Raw genomic sequence first — 12,051 nt, 5'->3', positions numbered from 1 at the left:
AGTGCTGAGGATGGCTTCATAGCATCTACCTCAGGTGCTAAGAAAAGCTTGGTTGCTGAGCAACAGAGCAATACCCCATTTGGGCAGAACATCACCCCCTAGTGGGCTTGCCTGGTCGATTCCGGTCAAGGTACATGCAGGAGTCTGTCTCTGCCTCCCATCCTCTCATTGAATAAAAAATAAAAAATAGAGGTGATTTAGAACTGAATGAAGAGGAGGCCAGCCATGAGGCTGTAGAGAGGGAAAACATGTTAAGCAGAAGACAGAGCAGGTACAAAAGCCTTGAAGGGAGGGATAAGTCTGACATGTTTGAGGAGCAGTAAGAGTAACTGTATCCTGGAGCAGGGTGAACCAGAGGAGAGTGGGGGGCGAGGTACCCTAAGAGAGATAGGTTAAGGTCTCTGTCACATTAAAAGATTTGTAAGCCATAGTCACACATTTAGACTCTACGTTTAATGGGATTTTCAAGATTTATATTTTAAAAAGCCTAGCACTCAAATATTGAACACTAGCTAAATGGTGAGCAGTGAAATTGTTCTGCAGAATCAGCTGGTGTCTGGGAGTTAATATTCAAGGGCTTCTAATGCTCAGTATGGTTCCCCTCATCCCTTATACCCCCAACAAGGGTAACTCTTGGAAGCTGGGTTGAAAATGCAGAACCTCAGACCCTGCCTCAGACTTACAGGATTATAGTTTGCATTTTAATAAGCTGCCCAGGAAATTGATGGCACATTAAGGTTTGAGAAGTGCTTACTAAGCCAGGGAGTCTGGATATTGACTGAATTTTGGAATCACCTTTAGAGCTATAAAAAAATGTATATATTTATACATTTATATAATTATATGTATGCCATCTGTGTCATCCCAGAGATGCTGGTGCAATTAGTCTGGGGTACAGCCATGACATTGGGAACTTTGGAAGCCCCTTACCTTCCAAAAGTTGAAAACCAATGCCCTAAAGTAGCAATGGTGACCAACAGTTGTTTTTCACACTCAGCTGATTACCCCTGGACCATTTTTCTTTGATTTTATCTCATAGCGGTTCCCAGGGACTCACCTTGTTTTCCTTTCTCTGGTCGCTAACAAAAAGCGCTTCTCTTCCTGGAATTTTCAAACCGACCACACTAAGAGAAGTAGTCTGCTGGCCCAGAGGACAGACACACTAACTTTAAATATTAAGAAGTAATATTTACTTTTTAATTCTGTTTTACATATAAAACCGAACAACACTGAACAAATTACAAAACCCATATATTCTCTCAAAAGTGATCCTACCTGACCTGTGGTGTCTCAGTGACTAAAGCATTGGCCTGGAATGCTGAGGTTGCCAGTTCAAAATCCTGGGCTTGCCCAGTCAAGGCACATATGAGAAACTACAAGTTGATGCTTCCTACTCCTGTCCCCCCGCCTCTCTCCCTCTCTCTCCTCTCTTTAAAATCAATTAATAAATAAAATATTTTAAAAAAATAGAAAGTGATCCTATCATATACTATGATGAAGTGGGATTTATTCTGAGGATGCAAGATTGGCACAAAATCCACAAACCAATAAACATTATATACCACATGAACAAAATGAAGGATAAAAATGACATCAATAGGTGGAGAAGAAACATTTGATAAAATCCAAACCCTGGCCAATTAGCTTAGTAAGTTAGAATGTCCTTCAGAAAAACCAAAATTATGAGCTTAATTAGTCAGGGCACATACAGAAGCAACCAATGAATACACAACTAGGTGCAACAAAAAATAAATACTTCCCTCCCTCTCTCCCTCTCTCTCACTTCTCTGTCTCTCTAAAAGCAGTCAATAAAAAAGAAAAAGAGCCTGACCTGTGGTGACACAGCATATGTAACATCACAGTTTGAAGCCTTGGTCTTGCCCAGTGAGGGCACATATGAGAAGCAACTATGAGCCTGACCTTGGTGGTGCAGTGAATAAAGTGTTGACCTAGAATGCTGAGGTTGTGGGTTCAAACCCTGGGCTTGCCTGGTCAAGGCACATACAAGAAGCAACTACTATGAGTTGATGCTTCCAGCTTCTCCCTACTCTTCCCCCCCCCTCTCTCTCTCTAAAAATCAATAAAATCTAAAAGAGAGAGAGAGAAGCAACCATGAGTTGATGCTTCTCACTGTTTCATCCCAACTTTCTCTCTCTCTCTCCCCTCTCTATGGAATCAATAAATAAAATCTAAAAGAAAATAAGATAAAAAGAAATCCAGCATTCGTTTATGGTAAAAACTCTCAGCAAAGTGGGAATAGAAAGAACATACTTCAAAGTAATAAAAGCCATATATGACAAACCCACAGCCAACATCATACTCAATGAACAAAAACTATAAGCATTTCCCTTAAGATTGGGAACAAGACAAGGATGTCCACTTTTACTACTCTTACTTAACATAGTACTGGAAGTCCTAGGCACAACAATCAGACAAGAAGGAGAAATAAAAGGCATTCAAATTTGAAAAGGAACATATAAAACTGTCACTGTTCACAGATGACATGGTACCATAAATAGAGAACCCTAAAGATTTCATCAAAAACTACTAGAACTGATAAATAAATTCAGTAAAGTAACAGGATAAAAAATAAATATCCAGAAATAAGTTTCATTTTTATACTCCAGTAATGAACTATCAAAAAGAAAACTAAGAAATGATATTCACAATTACTTCAAAAAGAGTAAAATTTAAAAATAAATTTAAAAATAAAAGAATAAAATACCTAGGAGTATATTTAACAAAGGATATTAAAGATCTATACTCAGGAAATTGTAAGAGACTGAAGAAAGAAATTGAATAAGATACAAACAAGTGGAAGCATATACTATGTTCATAGATAGGAAAAATTAACACTGAAATGTCCAAAGTAATCTATAGACTCAATGCAATATCTATCAAGATTCCAATGACAGAACTAGAACTAGAACAAATATTCCAAAAATTTATATGATACCACAAAAGACCCTAAATAGCCAAAGCAATCTTGAGAGAGAAGAATAAAGTTAGAGGAATCATATTACTGTATTTTTCGCTCCATAAGATGCACCTGCCCATAAGACACACCTAGGGTTTTAAGAAGAAAAATAAGAAAAAAAAATATTCTGAACCAAATGGTGTGTTGAAATATTTAATAAACCTGACCTGTGGTGGCACAGTGGATCAAGCGTCCACCTGGAACACTGAGGTCGCAGGTTCAAAACCCTGGGCTTGCCCGATCAAGGGACATATGGGAGGTGATGCTTTCTGCTCCTCCCCACCTTTTCTCTCTCTTTCTCTCTCTCTCTCTCTCTCTCTCTCCTCTAAAATAAATAAATAACTAACTAAATAATATAGATAGATAAAAATATTTAATAAAATACCACATTTTTCGCTCCATAAGATACACGAGCATTTTCCCTTCCACTTTTGGGAGACAAATAGTGTATCTCGTGGAACAAAAAATATGGCACCTGATATCAAACTGTACATCAAGGCCACAGTAATCAAACCAGCATGGTACGGGCATAAAAACAGACATATTGATCAATAGAACAGAATAGAGAGCCCAGAAATAAACCCACACCTTTATAATCAATTGATTTTTGACAAAGAAAGCAAGTACATATTTATACAATGGGGTAAAGATTGTCTACTCAATAAATGGTGTTGGGAAAATGGACAAGTGGGAAAAAAATGAAACTAGACCACCTTCATACAACTGACACAAGAGTAAACTCAAAATGGACTAAAGACTTTTTTTTAAGATCTTAGGTATTGATTTTACAAAGAGGGTTGGGGGAGCAAGAAGTATCAACTCATAAGTGCTTCACTTTTACCTGTTCTTTGCTTGCTTATTGTATGTGCCTTGACCAGGCAAGCCAAGGGTTTCAAACAGGCAACCTCAGCATTCCAGGTCGATGCTCTATCCACTGCGCCACCACCAGCCAAGCATGAACTTAAAGACTTAAATGTTAAACTCAGCATCATAAAAATCAAGAAGAAAACACAAGCAGTAAAATCTCGGGCATTTCTTGTGACGTTTTTTTTTTCTGATATATCTCCTCTGGCAAGGGAAACAAAAGGAAAAATAAACAAATAGATCTACATCAAACTAAAAACTTTGTGCACAGCAAAGAAAACCAGCAATAAAATGAAAAGACAACCCACTGAACGGGAGAATATATTCGCTAATACATCTAATAAGGGGTTAATATCCAAAATGTATAAAGAACTTATAAAACTTAACACACACAAAAAAACAAGCAATCATGGGCAAAAGGGAGGACCAGCACCTTCTTCTTGTTCCTTGGGGATGTGGCCTTGCTTCCTCTGTGCAAGGCAAGCAGCGGGCCATGTTTGAATGTATGTGTGCTCACGATGCCTGATGTGCTCGTGAGTCCATGCCAGGACTCTGTGGAGACAGAAGTAACCATGTGCGGGACCTCCGGCACCCAGCAGGTCATCTTTGAGGCAGACAGGAATAAGAGCACCACCATTGTGCAGAGCATCCGGCTTTCAGAACATGTGACTGATTGTATGAAAGAAACCTCTCCATCTGGCTCAAAGTCTCAGCAATATTCTGGTACTTATGGCACTCCGGTTCTTTTTATTTTTCAACTTTTTTACTTATCAGTTTTAAAAAAGAAAGAAAGCAGGGAAAGAGAGAGAGAAATGGTGATTTGCTGTTCCACTTACTTATGCATCCACTGGTTGATTCTTGTATGTGCCCTGACCAGGGTTCGAATTCACAGCCAGGGCCTGGTGCCTCAATTTCTGATGAAGAATTGAAAAGAAGAGAAGCTGAGGACTTAGCACTGGAGCAAGTGAAGAGAGAGTGTGAAAATCAGACATAATTAAAGCAAGGCAAAGAACTGGATCAAGAAAGGGCACCTGCCAATGAGCAGTTAACCAGAGTTATTACCCAAGAGAGGGTATCAAGTGAGTAGAACTGCACCAAGGCTTCTAAGCTTCTGGTAGAAAAATTGAGTGATAAAGGAGCAGAATGCATTCTACAAAGAGCAGCTGGCCAGACTGGAGAAGAGAAGCTCAGAATTCTACAGTCACTACTCAGCAATATCAGAAAGTTGCTGAAGAGGTGGAAGCAAAGTTCAAGCAGTATGAAGTTCACCTAGTCGTGCAGAACTGCAAACCTAAATTCTCCAGTGTTCCTGCCAGGACACCCAGCAGCCCCTCAGCTGCTCTGCTCGCGACAACCAGCACACGCGCTGTATCGATTGGGCCAAACAGAGCGTGATTGAGAAAAACTCCTTCAACATGAATTCCAAAGGTGGAACTTTTTTTTTTCCTAGTAAGAAAGTAGCATTTAAAAAGAAGACCTCTAGGCCCTGGCCGGTTGACTCAGCGGTGGAGCGTCGGCCTGGCGTGCGGGGGACCCGGGTTCGATTCCCAGCCGGGGCACACAGGAGAGGCGCCCATTTGCTTCTCCACCCCCACCCCACCCCTTCCTCTCTGTCTCTCTCTTCCCCTCCCACAGCCAAGGCTCCATTGGAGCGGGGATGGCCTGGGCGCTGGGGATGGCTCCTTGGCCTCTGCCCCAGGCGCTGGAGTGGCTCTGGTCGCGGCAGAGCGACGCCCCGGAGGGGCAGAGCATCGCCCCCTGGTGGGCAGAGCGTCGCCCCTGGTGGGCATGCCGGGTGGATCCCGGTCGGGCGCATGCGGGAGTCTGTCTGACTGTCTCTCCCCGTTTCCAGCTTCGGAGAAATACAAAAAAAAAGAAAAGAAAAAAAGAAGACCTCTAAGAAAAGCACGAGAGAGCAGATTCAACAGAAGCATATCATAGTTTGATTAAAGTGTGATTTGAAAAGCCAAGGTCTAGATCAAGGATCAGACATGAAGGTCATGCTGAAGTATTAATAAACCCTATTTGTAATGACAGAAAGTGGGCAAAAGGCCTGAATAGATATTTCTTCAAAGAGGACATACAGATGGCCAATAGACATATGAAAAAATGCTCAACATCACTAATCATCAGAAGAATGTAAACTAAACCATAAGGAGATATCTCCTCACACCTGTCAGAATGGCTATCATCAATAAATCAACAAAAAACAAGTGTTGACGAGGCTGTAGGAAAAAAGGAACCCTCCTGCACTGCTGGTGGGAATGCAGACTGGTGTAGCCACTTTGGAAAATAGTATGGAGTTACGTCAAAAAAATTAAAAATGGAACTGCCTTATAACCTAGCAATTCCACTTCCGGGAATTCATCTGAAGAAATGGGAAACAGTGTTTCAAAAGAATATATACAACCCGATGTTCATTGCAGTGCTATTCACAATAGCCAAGATTTGGAAGCAGCCCCAGTGTCTATCAGTGGACAAGTGGATAAAAAAGGTATGGTACCCTGTTAGATTAGCTATTATCAACAACACAGGTAATAGCAAATGTTGGAGAGGCTATGGAGAAAAAGGAACCCTCATACATTGTTGGTGGGAATGTAAAGTAGTACAACCATTATGGAAGAAAGTATGGTGGTTCCTCAAAAAACTGCAAATAGAACTACCTTATGACCCAGCAATCCCTCTACTGGGTATATACCCCCAAAGCTCAGAAACATTGATATGTAAAACACATGCAGCCCCATGTTCACTGCAGCATTGTTCACAGTGGCCAGGACATGGAAACAACCAAAAAGCCAAAAATTAGATGACTGGATAAAGAAGATGTGGAATACTACTCAGCCATAAGAAATGATGACATCAGATCATTTACAGCAAAATGGTGGGATCTTGATAACATTATACGAAGCGAAATAAGTAAATCAGAAAAAAACAGGAACTGCATTATTCCATACGTAGGTGGGACATAAAAGTGAGACTAAGAGACATTGATAAGAGTGTGGTGGTTACGGGAGGAGGGGGGAGAGGGAGAGGGGGAGGGGGAGGGGCACAAAGAAAACTAGATAGAAGGTGACAGAGGACAATCTGACTTTGGGTGATGGGTATGCAACATAATTGAACGACAAGATAACCTGGACTTGTTATCTTTGAATATATGTATCCTGATTTATTGATGTCGCCCCATTAAAAAAATAAAATTATTAAAATTTAAAAAAAAGGTGTGGTACATTAACACATGCATGACTTACTACTCAGCCATAAAAAAGAAAACCTTACCTTTTGCAACAGCATGTATGCAACTAGAAGGCATTATGCTAAGTGAAATAAGTCGGTTAGAGAAAGACAAGTACCATATGATTTCACTCATATGTGGAATCTAATGAACAAAATAAACTAACAAACAAAATAGAGACAGTCTCATAGATAGAGACTGACAGCTGTCAGAAGGGAGGGAGATGGGGCATCTGGGGGTGGTGGAGGGATTGAGCAAAAAGGTACAAGACAGAAAACTGGTGAACATGGAAAGAAGTGTGGTGACTGCTGGGCGAAGGCGTGGGAGGAGAGTGGAGGAAGAGGGTATAGGGGATAGATGGTGAGGGAGAGCCCTAACTTGTGGCCATGGACACACAGTACAGTGTACAGATGATGTGTTATCAAACTGGGCACCTGAAATGTGTGTAATTTTGTTAACCGGTGTCACACCAATAAATTCAATTTTTTTAAAAAGTGATCCTAAAATTTCTAATTCCCCTCAAATGGAAAGCCTACAATGAAGAACTCAACTCTCTTGTCAGCACCCAGATTTTCAACTTGTCAAGAGTTCAGAAAAGGCCTTTGTTTCAAACGTAATAATATAGCAGAAAAATAGGTAGTACTCTGCAACTAATTTGCATCTCTGAGGAGTCCCGGTCCCCCCAAATCTCACTCATCACAGAAATGAGCCCCCTGGGCATTTCCTGTACGACTTTTGACCTGGAGCAGACAATAAAGGTCGCATGATTGCTAAATTGTAGCCAAAAACCCACAACAGCTCTTAATAAAATGATTTATTTTCACATTAAACTTCTCCTGTTGAATCAAGATGCATGTAAGGCAAAAAAAAGGAAAGAGACTCCAGACTGCCACTCAAAGACTGAGTCTCATGTCTTCAACTCAGCGCTTTAAAAGTCCTAGCTTAAATCACTTCTTTAAAGATCATTATTTATTTAAGAGGAAAACTACAGAGAACAGCATCTCATTTCTCTTTATTTTATTTTTATTAATTTATTTTTAATACTAATTGGCATACCGTGTTGTATTAGTTTCAGGTGGTTCAACATTAATATACCTTACAAAGTGATCACTGCAATAAGTCAGTCACCATCTGTCAGCAGACGGAGTTATTGTGATGTTATTGACTCTGTTTCCTACTCTGTACAGTACATCACCCTACTTACTTTATAACTAGAAGTTTGTACTTCTTAATCCTGGTTGTCTTTTCAGCCCCTCCCTTCACCCCATTTCTCTCGAGTTTTCTAAACTTGGAGCCTTAACAGTTGTTATTTTAAAATCTATCTCCTGACAACATGTTAGCAAAAGTATTTAAAACTATCTTTGAAAAATCGCAGCAAAATGGTCACTTTATGAAAATGCGAACTTCACTGACAACAAATCTTAAAATAACTACATTGGGAGAGGACTGAAAATTTAAGATTTATTTTCTTTACTAATGATAAATATGAATATTTATTGACTAATAGCACAAAAAGTTAAAATATATATATATTTTTTTAGATTTTATTTATTCACTTTAGAGAGAGGAGACAGAGACAGAGACAGAGAGAGAAGGGGGGGAGAGAAGGAGGGAGGAGCAAGAAGCATCAACTCCCACATGTGCCTTGACCAGGCAAGCCCAGGGTTTTGAACTGACGACCTCAGCATTCCAGGTCGACGCTTTACCCACTGTGCCACCACAGGCCAGCCTAAAATATATTTTGTGAAATATTTTTGCTATGCAGGGCTTTAAAAAAGAGAGAAGAGTCCTGGCTGGGTAGCTCAGTTGCTTGGAGCACTGTCCCATACACCATGTTGGCAGGGTTCAATCCTGTGTTAGGGCACATATAGTAATCAACTAATGAATGCATGAATAGGTGGAACAACAAATCAATGTCTCTCTCTCTCTTTCTCTCTTTCTCTCTCTAAAATAAAAAAAAAAGTTTTAAGCAAAAAAAAACACAAATCAAAAAGAAAAAATAAAATAAAAAGGAGATAAGGGAGTCAGAGTTGTTACAAGCCATTGCTTTTTATAATGATAACACTATAGCATGCCTTCTTCCTAATGTTCACACCATGAAAAATATTCTACTCTTTGAGTCCATTTGGATGGTGTTCTTATGTTGGCTTTGAGTCTAGACCAAGAGTAATTGGAGTTAATTAAGGAATTAAGCTCCTTCATGCTGTAACATCCTGGCCTTTGTCAATCCACCTTACTTATTCTTGCAGTCACATGGCAATCACCAGCACCACTCTGGGATACTTTGAATTTAATTACCCTCCTAAAAACTAAGTTCTCTACTGCTAGTAATGTCATCTTAAGCATAACAATGCAATCAGTTAACTTCATCACATTTTCTTTGCTTTGTTCCTGATCAAGTTTATTGCTGCCCTAGGACCTTAGCACTGGATCTGCTCTCTGCCTAGAATGTTCTTGCCTCAGTGTTTTTCATTTAATTCTCAGTTCCCTCCTCAGAGAACCTTTGCCTGACCACCCAATCTAAAGTAGTCCCCCAGAGACTTCTATCAGGTTACCCTATTTATTGTCCCCCACCAATGGTCACTGCCAGAAATGATTTGGTTTCGTTTTTGTTTTTTGTCTCTCCTGACACTAAGACAGGGCTTCCTATACTTGGGCTCTGTCTACTTACAACTCTATCCCCAGCACCTAAAGTTGTAACTGAGACATGATGGCGCTCAACTATTGCTCACTACTTTTCAGAAAGAGATGTGGAATTTTTGTTATCATTTCATCCATTCGTGATAACTGAAATAAACCAACATAACTCATTACTTTTAATGCATCAGAGAGACAACAGATTTTTTTCACCTATTATTACTTTTTTGAGAACTCGAAAGTTCTTATTCTTTAATAATGAAACATCAAATGATGGAGGTAGAGTCCTGGCTGGATAGCTCGGTGGAGTAGAGCATCATTGTGAAGTGCAGAGACTGCTGGTTTGATCCCAAGTCAGGGCACATACAGGAGCAGACAGATGTTCCTGTCTCTCTTTCTCTCTCTTTCTCTTTCCCTTCTTCACTTGCTGAAATCAATAAAGTAAAAAAAAAAAATGATGGAGGTAGAATTGCAAACCTGAGTTTCTTCCCCCACTCTATCCTTCAAAATCAGAGAATAACAACAGAAAAAAGATTGTTTATTTGATGCCATTTTAATCTCTGTCACTGTGACTAAAACTCAGATCAGATTCACTGTCTCTGAAAGATATCAGTCCTGGCCGGGTAGCTCCTCGGTTGGCTGGGGTGTTGTCCTGGCATGCCAAGGTTGCAGGTTTGGGGCACGTGCCGGAATCAACCAATGGGTGCATGGATAAGTGGAACAAAAGTTGATGTCTCTCTCTCTCTCTTCCTTCCTCTCTCTAAAACCAACCAATAGCCTGACCTGGCAGTGGCGCAGTGGACAGATCATCAAACTGGGATGCGGAGGACCCAGGTTTGAGACCCCGAGATCGCTAGCTTGAGCGCAGGCTCCTCTGGTTTGAACAAAAGCTCACCAGCTTGGACCCAAGGTCGTTGGCTCAAGGACGGGGTTACTTGGTCTGCTGAAGGCCCACAGTCAAGGCACAAATAAGAAAGCAATCAATGAACAACTAAGGTGTTGCAACGAAAAACTAATGATTGATGCTTCTCATCTCTCTCCATTCCTATCTGTCCCTATCTATCCCTCTCTCTGACTCTCTCTGTCACTGTAAAAAATAATAATAATAATAATTAAAACCAACCAATAAAGAGAAATTTAAAAGATGTAAGACAATGGTGATATAGAACAGAGAGAGAGGATAAAAAAAATCTTATCGTGAAAGCCACCTTAATAATATTGATAACTCATAGAACATTTTATAAATAAATTTATCTCAGAGGAAAGTATTTTTATAGTCATAAGAGACTGTAACTTGTTACCAATATATTGTTTTGTTTCTAAAAAAATATTTATATATTGTAGACCAAAAAAAGGACCACATACTAAACCTGGCCAACTACCTGGGGCAGAAGGGGGCCGGTTCTTACAAACACAGAGACCTAAAGTAACCATTGAGTGGTCTGAAATTAAAACATTTTCACTAAAAGTGGGTCATGGCAGGTTGTCTAGTACCTTCCTTGACAAAGATCCATCCTTACCTTACCTGAGCCGGTCTGTTGTTTTTCTGCATCTACAATAACATACCTTGGGAATGTCAGCGTAATCCCTTTTTCTCCAGACCCCTCAGGGCACAATCTCCCACCAGAGCAGAAGACTGTGGAATCTCTCATTGTTATCTTGTTCCCCTGCATACCATCTCTGTGTGTTGTAAATGTTAATAGTTAACTATACTGTGCCACCAATGTAAAAGAAGTATTTGTCTCTCCAATCTCAGGAATTTTCCCACTTTGCCTTCTCTTGCCTCCTTAATCTGCCACTAATGAATTTCATGTAACCCTCTCTCCATCTCCTCCTTTGATTCTAATGTATAAAATAAACTGCAAAACTGCGTTTCTCCCAGGCATTTTCTCAGTTCATTGAGATTTTGCTTGCTGGCAATTCTCATTGGTTTAGTTCAAATAAATTCAAAACTTCTCGACAGGTTTGGACATGTCTTCCCTAGACAGCATACTTTGCCTTGTATGCACTGCTGACAATCTGATAAACACAGCAATTTGGGGATGAAGACAAATTTGATTTATTTTATACTGTAATCCACTGCCAAAGTTTATGTACCATTTAGGTTTTCTATAAAATACCTACTTCTTATATTTCTAATCGCTTTCATCCCAGCTGCAGATTCCACGTGTTTTTAAAGACATTTTATTTTTTAAACCGTATCTCTGGCTTTCACATATAACATCACTTATTACTGGCTATTATATTCCTGCAGAAGGATGAAGAGATCATTTGCTACTTGGACTTTTGTTTACCTTGTTAGGTTTTTCACTGACTCTCACGAGCCAGATGTGATCCAGTT

The 12,051-nt window shown here is 39.9% G+C and overlaps 1 pseudogene; it reads left to right on the top strand.

Annotated features, from left to right (window-relative positions):
* Window positions 1–4,413: 4,413 nt before the first annotated feature.
* On the top strand, window positions 4,414–12,044 carry LOC136311673 (MICOS complex subunit MIC19 pseudogene; annotated as a pseudogene).
* Window positions 12,045–12,051: the final 7 nt, after the last annotated feature.

This window comes from Saccopteryx bilineata, chromosome 8 (assembly GCF_036850765.1).
Source record: "Saccopteryx bilineata isolate mSacBil1 chromosome 8, mSacBil1_pri_phased_curated, whole genome shotgun sequence".
Classification (NCBI taxonomy): domain Eukaryota; kingdom Metazoa; phylum Chordata; class Mammalia; order Chiroptera; family Emballonuridae; genus Saccopteryx; species Saccopteryx bilineata.
This window is presented reverse-complemented; position numbering and strand designations above follow the sequence as displayed.